We start from the raw sequence: 14,089 nt of genomic DNA, 5'->3' as shown, positions 1-14,089 counted from the left end.
AAGGGATACAGTAAATCTGAGGTGTAGCAACGGAATCTATAACTAGTGTCACAGGAATGGTTGAAAACATAGACCGTAAGAAGAGCCACTCTTCTTGTACTTAAGTCGGCATTTTGCCTTTTGTATTTAATTCGAATGCAATTTCTGTGTTTCATCGTCAATAAGAACGTCCAAGGGATACAGTAAACATATAGTGAGGCATCGGAAATTAATACTGGTCTCACAGGAGATGTTCAAATCATAGTCAGTAAGAAGAGTCAGTCTTCTTGTACTTAAGTCGGCATTGTGGCTTTTGAATTTAATTTCGATGCAATTTCTGTGTTTCGTCGTCAATAAGAAGGTCCAAGGGATACAGTAAACCTGAAGTGAAGCATCGGAATCCATAACTAGTGTCACAGGAATGGTTGAAAACATAGACCGTAAGAAGAGCCACTCTTCTTATACTTGAGTTGGCATTGTGCCTTTTGTATTTAATTCCGATGCAATTTCTGTGTTTCATCGTCAATAAGAAGGTCCAAGCGATACAGTAAACATATAGTGAAGCATCGGATTGCAATACTGGTCTCACAGGAAATGTTCAATACATAGTCAGTAAGAAGAGTCAGTATTCTTGTACTTAAGTCGGCATTGCGCGTTTTGTATTTAATTCCGATGCAATTTCTGTGTTTCGTCGTCAATAAGAAGGTCCACGGGATACAGTAAACCTGAAGTGAAGCATCCTAATCCATAACTAGTGTCACAGGAATGGTTGAAAACATAGGCCGTAAGAAGAGCCACTCTTCTTGTACTTAAGTCGGCATTGTGCCTTTTGTATTTAATTCCGATGCAATTTCTGTGTTTCATCGTCAATAAGAAAGTCCAAGCGATACAGTAAACATATAGTGAAGCATCGGAATTTAATACTGGTCTCACAGGAAATGTTCAAAACATAGTCAGTAAGAAGAGTCAGTATTCTTGTACTTATGTCGGCATTGTGACTTTTGTATTTAATTCCGATGCAATTTCTGTGTTTCGTCGTCAATAAGAAGGTCCAAAGGATACAGTAAACCTGAAGTGAAGCATCGCAATCTATAACTAGTGTCACAGAAATTGTTAAAAACATATACAGTAAGAAGAGTCAGTCTTCTTGTACTTAAGTCGGCATTGAGCCTTTTGTATTTAATTCCGATGCAATTTCTGTGTTTCGTCGTCAATAAGAGGGTCCAAGGGATACAGTAAACCTGAAGTGAAGCATCGGAATCTATAACTAGTGCCACAGGAATGGTTCAAAACATAGACAGCAAGAAGAGGCAGTCATCTTATACTTAAGTCGGCATTGTGCATTTTGTATTTAATTCCGATGCAATTTCTGTGTTTTGTCGTCAATAAGAAGGTCCAAGGGATATAGTAAACGTGAAGTGAAGCATCGGAATCTATAACTAGTGCCACAGGAATGGTTCAAAACATTGACAGTAAGAAGAGCCAGTCTTCTTGTACTTAAGTCGGCATTGTGTCTTTGGTATTTAATTCCGATGCAATATCTGTGTTTTGTCGTCGATAAGAAGGTCCAAGGGAAACAGTAAACCTGAAGTGATGCATCGGAATCTATAACTAGTGTCACAGGAATGGTTCAAAACATAGACAGTAAGAGGAACCAGTCTTCTTGTACTTAAGTCGGCAATGTGCCTTTTGTATTTAATTCCGAAGCAATGTCTGTGTTTCGTCGTCAATAGGATGGTACAAGGGATACAGTAAACCTGAAGTGAAGCATCGGAATCTATAACTAGTGTCACAGGAATGGTTCTAAACGTGGACAGTAAAAAGAGCCATTCTTCTTGTACTTAAGTCGGCATTTTGCCTTTGTATTCAAATGCGATGCTATTTCTGTGTTTCATCGACAATAAGAAGGTCCAAGGGATACAGTAAACATATAGTGAGGCATCGGAATTTAATACTGGTCTCACAGGAGATGTTCAAAACATAGTCAGTAAGAAGAGTCAGTCTTCTTGTACTTAAATCGGCATTGTGCAATTTGTATTTAATTCCGAAGCAATTTCTCTGTTTCGTCGTCAATAAGAAGGTCCATGGGATACAGTAAACCTGAAGTGAAGCATCGGAATCCATGACTAGTGTCACAGGAATGGTTGAAAACATAGACCGTAAGAAGAACCACGCTTCTTGTAGTTAAGTCGGCATTGTGCCTTTTGTATTTAATTCAGATGAAATTTCTGTGTCTCATCGTCAATAAGAAGGTCCAAGGGATACAGTAAACATATAGTGAAGCATCGGAATTTAATACTGGTCTCACAGGAAATGTTCAAAACATAGTCAGTAAGAAGAGTCAGTATTCTTGTACTTAAGTCGGCATTGCGCCTTTTGTATTTAATTCCGATGCAATTTCTGTGTTTCGTCGTCAATAAGAACGTCCAAGGGATGCACTAAACCTGAAGTGAAGCATCTGAATCTATAACTAGTGTCACAGGAATGGTTCAAAACATGGACAGTATGAGGAACCAGTCTTATTGTACTTATGTCGCATTGGGCCTTTTGTATTTAATTCCGAATCAATTTCGGTGTTTCGTCGTCAATAGGAAGGTACAAGGGATACAGTAAACCTGAAGTGAAGCACCGGAATCTATAACTAGTGTCACAGGAATGGTTCTAAAGGTGGACAGTAAGAAGAGCCATTTTTCTTGTACTTAAGTCGGCATTGTGCTTTTGTATTTAATTGAGATGCTATTTCTGTGTTTCATCGTCAATAAGAAGGTCCAAGGGATACAGTAAACATATAGTGAGGCATCGGAATTTAATACTGGTCTCACAGGGGATGGTCAAAACATAGACAGTAAGAAGAGCCAGTCTTCTTGTACTTAAGTCGGCATTGTGCCTTTTGTATTTAACTCCGATGCAATATCTGTGTTTCGTCGTCAATAAGAAGGTCCAAGGGATACAGTAAACCTGAAGTGAAGCTTCGGAATCCATAACTGGTGTCACAGGAATGGTTCAAACATACACAGTAAGAAGAGCCAGTCTTTATGTACTTAAGTCGGCATTGTGCCTTTTGGATTTATTTCCGATGCAATTCCTGTGATTCGTCGTCAATAAGAGTGTCAAAGAGATACAGGAAACCTGAAGTGAAGCATCGGAATCTATAACTAGTGTCACAGGAATGGTTCAAAACATAGACAGTAAGAAGAGCCAGTCTTCATGTACTTAAGTCGGCATTGTGCCTTTGGTATTTAATTCCGATGCAATTTCTGTGTTTCGTCGTCATTAAGAAGGTCCAAGGGATGCAGTAAACCTGAAGTGAAGCATCGGAATCTATAACCAGTGTCACAGGAATGATTCAAAACATAGGCAGTAAGAAGAGTCAGTCTTCTTGTACTTAATTCGGCATTGTACATTTTGTATTTAATTACGATGCAATTTCTGTGTGACGTCGTCAATAAGAAGTCCAAGGTATACAGTAAACCTGATGTGAAGCTTCGGAATCTATAACTAGTGTCTCAGGAATGGTTCAAATCATAGACAGTAAGAAGAGCCAGTCGTCTTGTACTTAAGTCGGCATTGTACCCTTTGTATTTAATTCCGATGAAATTTCTGTGTTTTGTCGTCAATAAGAAGGTCAATGGGATACAGTAAACCAGAAGTGAAGCATTGGAATCTATAACTAGTGTCACAGGAATGGTTCAAAACGTAGACAGTAAGAAGAGGCAGTCTTCTTGTACTTAAGTCGGCATTGTGCCTTTTGTATTTAATTCCGATGCAATTTCTGTGTTTCATCGTCAGTAAGTAGGTGAGAGGGATACAGTAAACCTGAAGTGAAGGATCGGAATCTATAACTAGTGTCACAGGAATGGTTCAAAACATAGACAGTAAGAGGAGTCAGTCTTCTTGTACTTAAGTCGGCATTGTGCCTTTTGTATTTAATTCCGATACAATTTCTGTGTTTCGTCGTCAATAACAAGGCCCAAGGGATACAGTAAACCTGAAGTGAAGCATCGGAATCTATAACTAGTGGCACAGGAATGGTTCAAGATATAGACAGGAAGAAGAGCCAGTCTTCATGTACATAAGGCGGCATTGTGTCTTTTGTATTTAATTCCGATGCAATTTCTGTGTTTCATCGTCAATAAGAAGCTCCAAGGGATACAGTAAACAAATAGTGAGGCATCGGAATTTAATACTGGTCTCACAGGAGATGTTCAAAACATAGTCAGTAAGAAGAGTCAGTCTTCTTGTACTTAAGTCGGCATTGTGCCTTTAGTATTTAATTCCGATGCAATTTCTGTGTTTCGTCCTCAATAAGAAGGTCCAAGGGATACAGTAAACCTGAAGTGAAGCATTAGAATCTATAACTAATGCCACAGGAATGATTCAAAACATAGACAGTAAGAAGAACCAGTCTTCTTGTACTTAAGTCGGCATTGTGCCTTTTGTATTTAATTTTGATGCAATTTCTGTGTTTCGTCGTCTATATGAAGGTACAAGAGATGCTGTAAACCTGAAGTGAAGCATCGGAATCTGTAACTAGTGTAACAGGAATGGTTCGAAACATAGACAGTAAGAAGAGTTAGTCCTCTTGTACTTAAGTCAGCATTGTACCTTTTGTATTTAATTCCGATGCAATTTCTGTGTTTCGTCGTCAATAAGAAGGTCCAAGGGATACAGTAAACCTGAAGTGAAGCTTCGGAATCCATAACTAGTGTCACAGGAATGGTTCAAACATACACAGTAAGAAGAGCCAGTCTTCATGTACTTAAGTCGGCATTGTGCCTTTTGTATTTATTTCCGATGCAATTCCTGTGATTCGTCGTCAATAAGAGGGTCAAAGGGATACAGTAAACCTGAAGTGAAGCATCGGAATCTATAACTAGTGTCACAGGAATGGTTCAAAACATAGACAGTAAGAAGAGCCAGTCTTCATGTACTTAAGTCGGCATTGTGCCTTTGGTATTTAATTCCGATGCAATTTCTCTGTTTCGTCGTCATTAAGAAGGTCCAAGGGATGCAGTAAACCTGAAGTGAAGCATCGGAATCTATAAGCAGTGTCACAGGAATGGTTCAAAACATAGGCAGTAAGAAGAGTCAGTCTTCTTGTACTTAATTCGGCATTGTACATTTTGTATTTAATTACGATGCAATTTCTGTGTGACGTCGTCAATAAGAAGTCCAAGGTATACAGTAAACCTGATGTGAGGCTTCGGAATCTATAACAAGTGTCTCAGGAATGGTTCAAATCATAGACAGTAAGAAGAGCCAGTCGTCTTGTACTTAAGTCGGCATTGTGCCTTTTGTATTTAATTCCAATGAAAATTCTGTGTTTTGTCGTCAATAAGAAGGTCCAAGGGATACAGTAAACCAGAAGTGAAGCTTCGGAATCTATAACTAGTGTCACAGGAATGGTTCAAAACGTAGAGAGTAAGAAGAGGCAGTCTTCTTGTACTTAAGTCGACATTGTGCCTTTTGTATTTAATTCCGATGCAATTTCTGTGTTTCATCGTCTGTAAGAAGGTGAGAGGGATACAGTAAACCTGAAGTGAAGCATCGGAATCTATAACTAGTGTCACAGGAATGGTTCAAACATAGACAGTAAGAAGAGTCAGTCTTCTTGTACTTAAGTCGGCATTGTGCCTTTTGTATTTAATTCCGATACAATTTCTGTGTTTCGTCGTCAATAACAAGGTCCAAGGGATACAGTAAACCTGAAGTGAAACATCGGAATGCATAACTAGTGGCACAGGAATGGTTCAAAATATAGACAGTAAGAGGAGCCAGTCTTCATGTACATAAGGCGGCATTGTGCCTTTTTTATTTAATTCCGATGCAATTTCTGTGTTTCATCGTCAATAAGAAGCTCCAAGGGATACGGTAAACATATAGTGAGGCATCGGAATTTAATACTGGTCTCACAGGAGATGTTCGAAACATAGTCAGTAAGAAGAGACAGTCTTCTTGTACTTAAGTCGGCATTGTGCCTTCTGTATTTATTTCCGAAGCAATTTCTGTGTTTCGTCGTCAATAAGAAGGTCCAAGGGAAACAGTAGACCTGAAGTGATGCATCGGAATCTATAACTAGTGTCACAGGGATGGTTCAAATCATAGACAGTAAGAGGAACCAGTCTTCTTGTACTTAAGTCGGCATTGTGCCTTTTGTATTTTATTCCGAAGCAATTTCTGTGGTTCGTCGACAATAGGAAGGTACAAGGGATACAGTAAACCTGAAGTGAAGCACCGGAATCTATAACTAGTGTCACAGGAATGGTTCTAAACGTGGCCAGTAAGAAGAGCCATTCTTCTTGTACTTAATTCGGGATTGTGCCTTTTGTATTCAATTCCGATGCTATTTCTCTGTTTCATCGTCAATAATAAGGTCCATGGGATACAGTAAACATATAGTGAGGCATCGGAATTTAATACTGGTCTCACAGGATATGTTCAAAACATAGTCTTTAAGAAGAGTCAGTCTTCTTGTACTTAAATCGGCATTGTGCCTTTTGTATTTAATTCCGAAGCAATTTCTGTGTTTCGTCGTCAATAAGAAGGTCCAAGGGATACAGTAAACCTGAAGTGAAGCATCGGAATCCATGACTAGTGTCACAGGAATGGTTGAAAACATCGACCGTAAGAAGAACCACTCTTCTTGTACTTAAGTCGGCATTGTGCCTTTTGTATTTAATTCAGATGAAATTTCTGTGTCTTATCGTCAATAAGAAGGTCCAAGGGATACAGTAAACATATAGTGAAGCATCGGAATTTAATACTGGTCTCACAGGATGTGTTCAAAACATAGTCAGTAAGAAGAGTCAGTATTCTTGTACTTAAGTCGGCATTGCGCCTTCTGTATTTAAATCCGATGCAATTTCTGTGTTTCGTCGTCAATAAGAAGGTCCAAGGGATACAGTAAACTTGAAGTGACGCATCGGAATCTATAACTAGTGCCACAGGAATGGTTCAAAACATAGACAGTAAGAAGAGCCAGTCTTCATGTACATAAGGCGGCATTGTGTCTTTTGTATTTAATTCCGATGCAATTTCTGTGTTTCATCGTCAATAAGAAGCTCCAAGGGATACAGCAAACATATAGTGAGGCATCGGAATTTAATACTGGTCTCACAGGAGATGTTCAAAACATAGTCAGTAAGAAGAGTCAGTCGTCTTGTACTTAAGTCGGCATTGTGCCTTTTGTATTTAATTCCGATGCAATTTCTGTGTTTCGTCGTCAATAAGAAGGTCCAAGGCAAACAGTAAACCTGAAGTGATGCATCGGAATCTATAACTAGTGTCACAGGAATGGTTCAAAACATAGACAGTAAGAGGAACCAGTTTTCTTGTACTTAAGTCTTCATTGTGCCTTTTGTATTTAATTCCGAAGCAATATCAGTGTTTCGTCGTCAATAGGAAGGTACAAGGGATACAGTAAACCTGAAGTTAAGCACCGGAATCTATAACTAGTGTCACAGGAATGGTTCTAAACGTGGACACTAAGAAGAGCCATTCTTCTTGTACTTAAGTCGGCATTGTGCCTTTTGTATTTAATTGCGCTGCTATTTCTATGTTTCATCGTCAATAAGAAGGTCCAAGGGATACAGTAAACATATAGTGAGGCATCGGAATTTAATACTGGTCTCACAGGAGGTGTTGAAAACATAGTCAGTGAGAAGAGTCAGTCTTCTTGTACTTAAATCGGCATTGTGCCATTTGTATTTAATTCCGAAGCAATTTCTGTGTTTCGTCTTCAATAAGAAGGTCCATGGGATACAGTAAACCTGAAGTGAAGCATCGGAATCTATAACTAGTGTCACAGGAATGGTTCAAAACATAGACAGTAACAAGAGCCACTCTTCTTGTACTTAAGTCGGCATTATGCCTTTTGTATTTAAATCTGAAGCAATTTCTGTGTTTCGTCGTCAATAATAAGGTCCAAGGGATACAGTAAACCTGAAGAGAAGCATCGGAATCTATAACTAGTGTCACAGGAATGGTTCAAATCATAGACAGTAATAAGAGCCACTCTTCTTGTACTTAAGTCGGCATTGTGCCTTTTGTTTTTAATTCCGATGCAATTTCTGTGTTTCATCGTCAATAAGAAGGTCCAAGGGATACAGTAAACATATAGTGAAGCATCGGAATTTAATACTGGTCTAACAGGATATGTTCAAAACATAGTCAGTAAGAAGAGTCAGTCTTCTTGTACTTAAGTTGGCATTGTGCCTTTTGTATTTAATTCGCAAGCAATTTCTGTGTATCGTCGTCAATAAGAAGGTCCAAGGGATACAGTAAACCTGATGTGAAGCATCGGAATCTATAACTAGTGTCAAAGGAATGGTTCAAGACATAGACAGTAAGAAGAGCCAGTCTTCTTGTACTTAAGTCGGCATTGTGACTTTTGTATTTAATTCCGATGCAATTTCTGTGTTTCGTCGTCAATAAGAAGGTCCAAGGGATACAGTAAACCTGAGGTGTAGCATCGGAATCTATAACTAGTGTCACAGGAAAGGTTGAAAACATTGACCGTAAGAAGAGCCACTCTTCTTGTACTTAAGTCGGCATTTTGTTTTTTGTATTTAATTCCGATGCAATTTCTGTGTTTCATCGTCAATAAGAAGGTCCAAGGGATACAGTAAACATATAGTGAGGCATCGGAAATTAATACTGGTCTCACAGGAGATGTTCAAAACATAGTCAGTAAGAAGAGTCAGCCTTCTTGTGCTTAAGTCGGCATTGTGCCTTTTGTATTTAATTCTGATGCAATTTCTGTGTTTCGTCGTCAATAAGAAGGTCCAAGGGATACAGTAAACCTGAAGTGTAGCATCGGAATCCATAACTAGTGTCACAGGAATGGTTGAAAACATAGACCGTAAGAAGGGCCACTCTTCTTATACTTCAGTCGGCATTGTGCCTTTTGTATTTAATTCCGATGCAATTTCTGTGTTTCATCGTCAATAAGAAGGTCCAAGCGATACAGTAAACATACAGTGAAGCATTGGAATTTAATACTGGTCTCACAGGAAATGTTCAAAACATAGTCAGTAAGAAGAGTCAGTATTCTTGTACTTAAGTCGGCATTGTGTCTTTTGTATTTAATTCCGATACAATTTCTGTGTTTCGTCGTCAAAAAGAAGGTCCAAGGGATACAGTAAACCTGAAGTGAAGCATCGGAATCTATAACTAGTGTCACAGGAATAGTTCAAAACATAGACAATTAGAAGAGCCAGTCTTCTTGTACTTAAGTCGGCATTGTGCCTTTTGTATTTAATTCCGACGCAATTTCTGAGTTTCGTCGTCAATAAGAAGGTCCAAGGGATACAGTAAACTTGAAGTGAAGCATCGGAATCTATAACTAGTGTCACAGGAATGGTTCAAATCATAGACAGTAAGAAGAGCCAGTCTTCTTGTACTTAAGTCGGCATTGTGCATTTTGTATTTAAATCTTAAGCAATTTCTGTGTTTCGTCGCAATAATAAGGTCCAAGGGATACAGTAAACCTGAAGTGAAGCATCGGAATCAATAACTAGTGTCACAGGAATGGTTCAAAATATAGACAGTAAGAAGAGTCAGTCTTCTTGTACTTAAGTTGGCATTGTGCCATTTGTATTTAATTCCGATGCAATTTCTGTGTTTCATCGTCAATAAGAAGATGCAAGGGATACAGTAAACATATGGTGTGGCATCGGAATTTAATACTGGTCTCACAGGAGATGTTCAAAACATAGTCAGTAAGAAGAGTCAGTCTTCTTGTACTTAAGTCGGCATTGTGCCTTTTGTATTTAATTCCGATGCAATTTTTGTGTTTCGTCGTCAATAAGAGGGTCCAAGGGATACAGTTAATCTGAAGTGAAGCATCGGAATCCATAACTAGTGTCACAGGAATGGTTGAAAACATAGACCGCAAGAAGAGCCGTTCTTCTTGTGCTTAAAACAGCATTGTGCCTTTTGTATTTAGTTCGGATGCCATTTCTGTGTTTCATCGTCAATAAGATGGTCCTAGTGATACAGGAAGCATATAGTGAAGCATCGGAATTTACTACTGGTCTCACAGGAAATGTTCAAAACATAGTCAGTAAGAAGAGTCAGTATTCTTGTACTTAAGTCGGCATTGTGCCTTTTGTATTTAATTCCGATGCAATTTCTGTGTTTTGTCGTCAATACGAAGGTCCAACGGATACAGTAAACCTGAAGTGAAGCTTCGGAATCTATAACTAGTGTCACAGGAATTGTTAAAAACATAGACAGTAAGAAGAGCCTGTTCTCTTTTACATAAGTCGGCATTGTGCCTTTTGTATTTAATTCCGATTCAATTTCTGTGCTTCGTCGTCAATAAGAAGGTCCAAGGGCTACAGTAAACCTGAAGTGAAACATCGAAATCTATAACTAGTGCCACAGGAATGGTTCAAAGCATAGTCAGTAAGAAGAGCCAGTCTTCTTGTACTTAAGTCGGCATTGTGCCTTTAGTATTTCATCCCGATGCAATTTCTGTTTTTTGTCGTCAATTGGAAGGTCCAAGGGATACAGTAAACCTGAAGTGAAGCATCGGAATCTATAACTAGTGTCATAGGAATGGTTCAAAACATAGACATTGAGAAGAGCCAGTCTTCTTGTACTTAAGTCGGCATTGTGCCTTTTGTATTTAATTCCGATGCAATTTCTGTGTTTCATCGTCAATAAGAAGGTCCAAGGGATGCAGTAAACATATAGTGAAGCATCGGAATTTAATACTGGTCTCACAGGAGGTGTTCAAAACATAGTCAGTAAGAAGAGTCTGTCTTCTTGTACTTAAGTCGGCATTGTGCTTTTTGTATTTAATTCCGATGGAATTTCTGTGTCTCGTCGTCAATAAGAAGGTCCAAGGGATACAGTAAACCTGAAGTGCAGCATCGGAATCTATAATTAGTGTCACAGGAACGGTTCAAAACATAGACAGTAAGAAGAGCCAGTCTTCTTGTACTTAAGTCGGCATTGTGCCTTTTGTATTTAAATCTGAAGCAATTTCAGTGTTTCGTCGCAATAATAAGGTCCAAGGGATACAGTAAACCTGAAGTGAAGCATCGGAATCAATAACTAGTGTCACAGGAATTGTTCAAAACATACACAGTAAGAAGAGCCAGTCTTCTTGTACTTAAGTCGGCAATGTGCCTTTTGTATTTAATTCCGATGCAATTTATGCGTTTCATCGTCAATAAGAAGGTCCAAGGGATACAGTAAACATATAGTGAGGCATCGGAATATAATACTGGTCTCACAGGAATTGTTCAAAACATAGACAGTAAGAAGAGCCAGTCTTCTTGTACTTAAGTCGGCATTGTGCCTTTTGTATTTAATTCCGATGCAATTTCTATGTTTCGTCGTCAATAAGAAGGTCCAAGGGCTACAGTAAACCTGAAGTGGAACATCGGAATCTATAACTAGTGCCACAGGAATGGTTCAAAACATAGACAGTAAGAAGATCCAGTCTTCTTGTACTTAAGTCGGCATTGTGCCTTTTGTATTTAATTCTGAAGCAATTTCTGTGTTTCGTCGTCAATAATAAGGTCCAAGGGATACAGTAAACCTGAAGTGAAGCATCGGAATCTATAACTAGTGTCACAGGAATGGTTCAAAACATAGACAGTAAGAAGAGCCACTCTTCTTGTACTTAAGTCGGCATTGTGCCCTTTGTATTTAATTCCGCTGCAATTTCTGTGTTTCATCGTCAATAAGAAGGTCCAAGGGATACAGTAAACATATAGTGAAGCATCGGAATTTAATACTGGTCTCACAGGAGATGTTCAAAACATAGTCAGTAAGAAGAGTCAGTCTTCTTGTACTTAAGTCGGCATTGTGCTTTTGTATTTACATCTGAAGCAATTTCTGTGTTTCGTCGCAATAATAAGGTCCAAGGAATACAGTAAACCTGAAGTGAAGCATCGGAATCAATAACTAGTGTCACAGGAATGGTTGAAAACATAGACCGTAAGAAGAGCCACTCTTCTTGTACTTAAGTCAGCATTGTGCCTTTTGTATTTAATTCCGATGTAATTCCTATATTTCATCGTCAATAATAAGGTCCAAGCGATACAGTAAACATATAGTGAAGCATCGGATTTAATACTGGTCTCACAGGAAATGTTCAAAACATAGTCAGTATTCGTGTACTTAAGTCGGCATTGTGACTTTTGTATTTAATTCCGATGCAATTTCTGTGTTTCGTCGTCAATACGACGGTCCAAGGGATACAGTAAACCTGAAGTGTAGCATCGGAATCTATAACTAGTGTCACAGGAATTGTTCAAAACATAGACAGTAAGAAGAGCCAGTCTTCTTGTACTTAAGTCGGCATTGTGCCTTTTGTATTTAATTCCGATGCAATTTCTATGTTTCGTCGTCAATAAGAAGGTCCAAGGGCTACAGTAAACCTGAAGTGACACATCGGAATCTATAACTAGTGCCACAGGGATGGTTCAAAACATAGACAGTAAGAAGAGCCAGTCTTCTTGTACTTAAGTCGGCATTGTGCCTTTTGTATCTAATCCCGATGCAATTTCGGTGTTTTGTCGTCAATTAGAAGGTTCAAGGGATACAGTAAACCTGAAGTGAAGCATCGGAATCTATAACTAGTGTCACAGGCATGGATCAAAACATAGACAGTAAGAAGAGCCAGTCTTCTTGTACTTAAGTCGGCATTGTTACTTTTGTATTTAATACTGAAGCAATTTCTGTGTTTCGTCGTCAATAATAAGTTCCAAGGGATACAGTAAACCGGAAGTGAAGCATCGGAATCTATTACTAGTGTCACAGGAATGGTTCAAAACATAGACAGTAAGAAGAGCCACTCTTCTTGTACTTAAGTCGGCATTGTGCCTTTTGTATTTAATTCCGATGCAATATCTGTGTTTCATCGTCAATAAGAAGGTCCAAGGGATACAGTAAACATATAGTGAAGCATCGGAATTTAATACTGGTCTCACAGGAGATGTTCAAAACATAGTCAGTAAGAAGAGTCAGTCTTCTTGTACTTAAGTCGGCATTGTGCCTTTTGTATTTACATCTGAAGCAATTTCTGTGTTTCGTCGCAATAATAAGGTCCAAGGGATACAGTAAACCTGAAGTGAAGCATCGGAAACAATAACTAGTGTCACAGGAATGGTTGAAAACATAGACCGTAAGAAGAGCCACTCTTCTTGTACTTAAGTCAGCATTGTGCCTTTTGTATTTAATTCCGATGCAATTTCTGTGTTTCATCGTCAATAAGAAGGTCCAAGCGATACAGTAAACATATAGTGAAACATCGGAATTTAATACTGGCCTCACAGGAAATGTTCAAAACATAGTCAGTAAGAAGAGTGAGTATTCTTGTACTTAAGTCGCCATTGTGCCATTTGTATTTAATTCCGATGCAATTTCTGTGTTTCGTCGTCAATACGAAGGTCCAAGGGATACAGTAATCCTGAGGTTAAGCATCGGAATCTATTACTAGTGTCACAGGAATGGTTCAAAACATAGACAGTAACAAGAGCCACTCTTCTTGTACTTAAGTCGGCATTGTGCCTTTTGTATTTAATTCCGATGCAATATCTGTGTTTCATCGTCAATAAGAAGGTCCAAGGGATACAGTAAACATATAGTGAAGCATCGGAATTTAATACTGGTCTCACAGGAGATGTTCAAAACATAGTCAGTAAGAAGAGTCAGTCTTCTTGTACTTAAGTCGGCATTGTGCCTTTTGTATTTACATCTGAAGCAATTTCTGTGTTTCGTCGCAATAATAAGGTCCAAGGGATACAGTAAACCTGAAGTGAAGCATCGGAATCAATAACTAGTGTCACAGGAATGGTTGAAAACATAGACCGTAAGAAGAGCCACTCTTCTTGTACTTAAGTCAGCATTGTGCCTTTTGTATTTAATTCCGATGCAATTTCTGTGTTTCATCGTCAATAAGAAGGTCCAAGCGATACAGTAAACATATAGTGAAACATCGGAATTTAATACTGGCCTCACAGGAAATGTTCAAAACATAGTCAGTAAGAAGAGTCAGTATTCTTGTACCTAAGTCGGCATTGTGGCATTTGTATTTAATTCCGATGCAATTTCTGTGTTTCGTCGTCAATACGAAGGTCCAAGGGATACAGTA

The sequence above is a fragment of the Schistocerca serialis genome, chromosome 3 (assembly GCF_023864345.2).
Source record: "Schistocerca serialis cubense isolate TAMUIC-IGC-003099 chromosome 3, iqSchSeri2.2, whole genome shotgun sequence".
NCBI lineage: Eukaryota > Metazoa > Arthropoda > Insecta > Orthoptera > Acrididae > Schistocerca > Schistocerca serialis.
Note: the sequence above shows the minus strand (reverse complement) of the source record.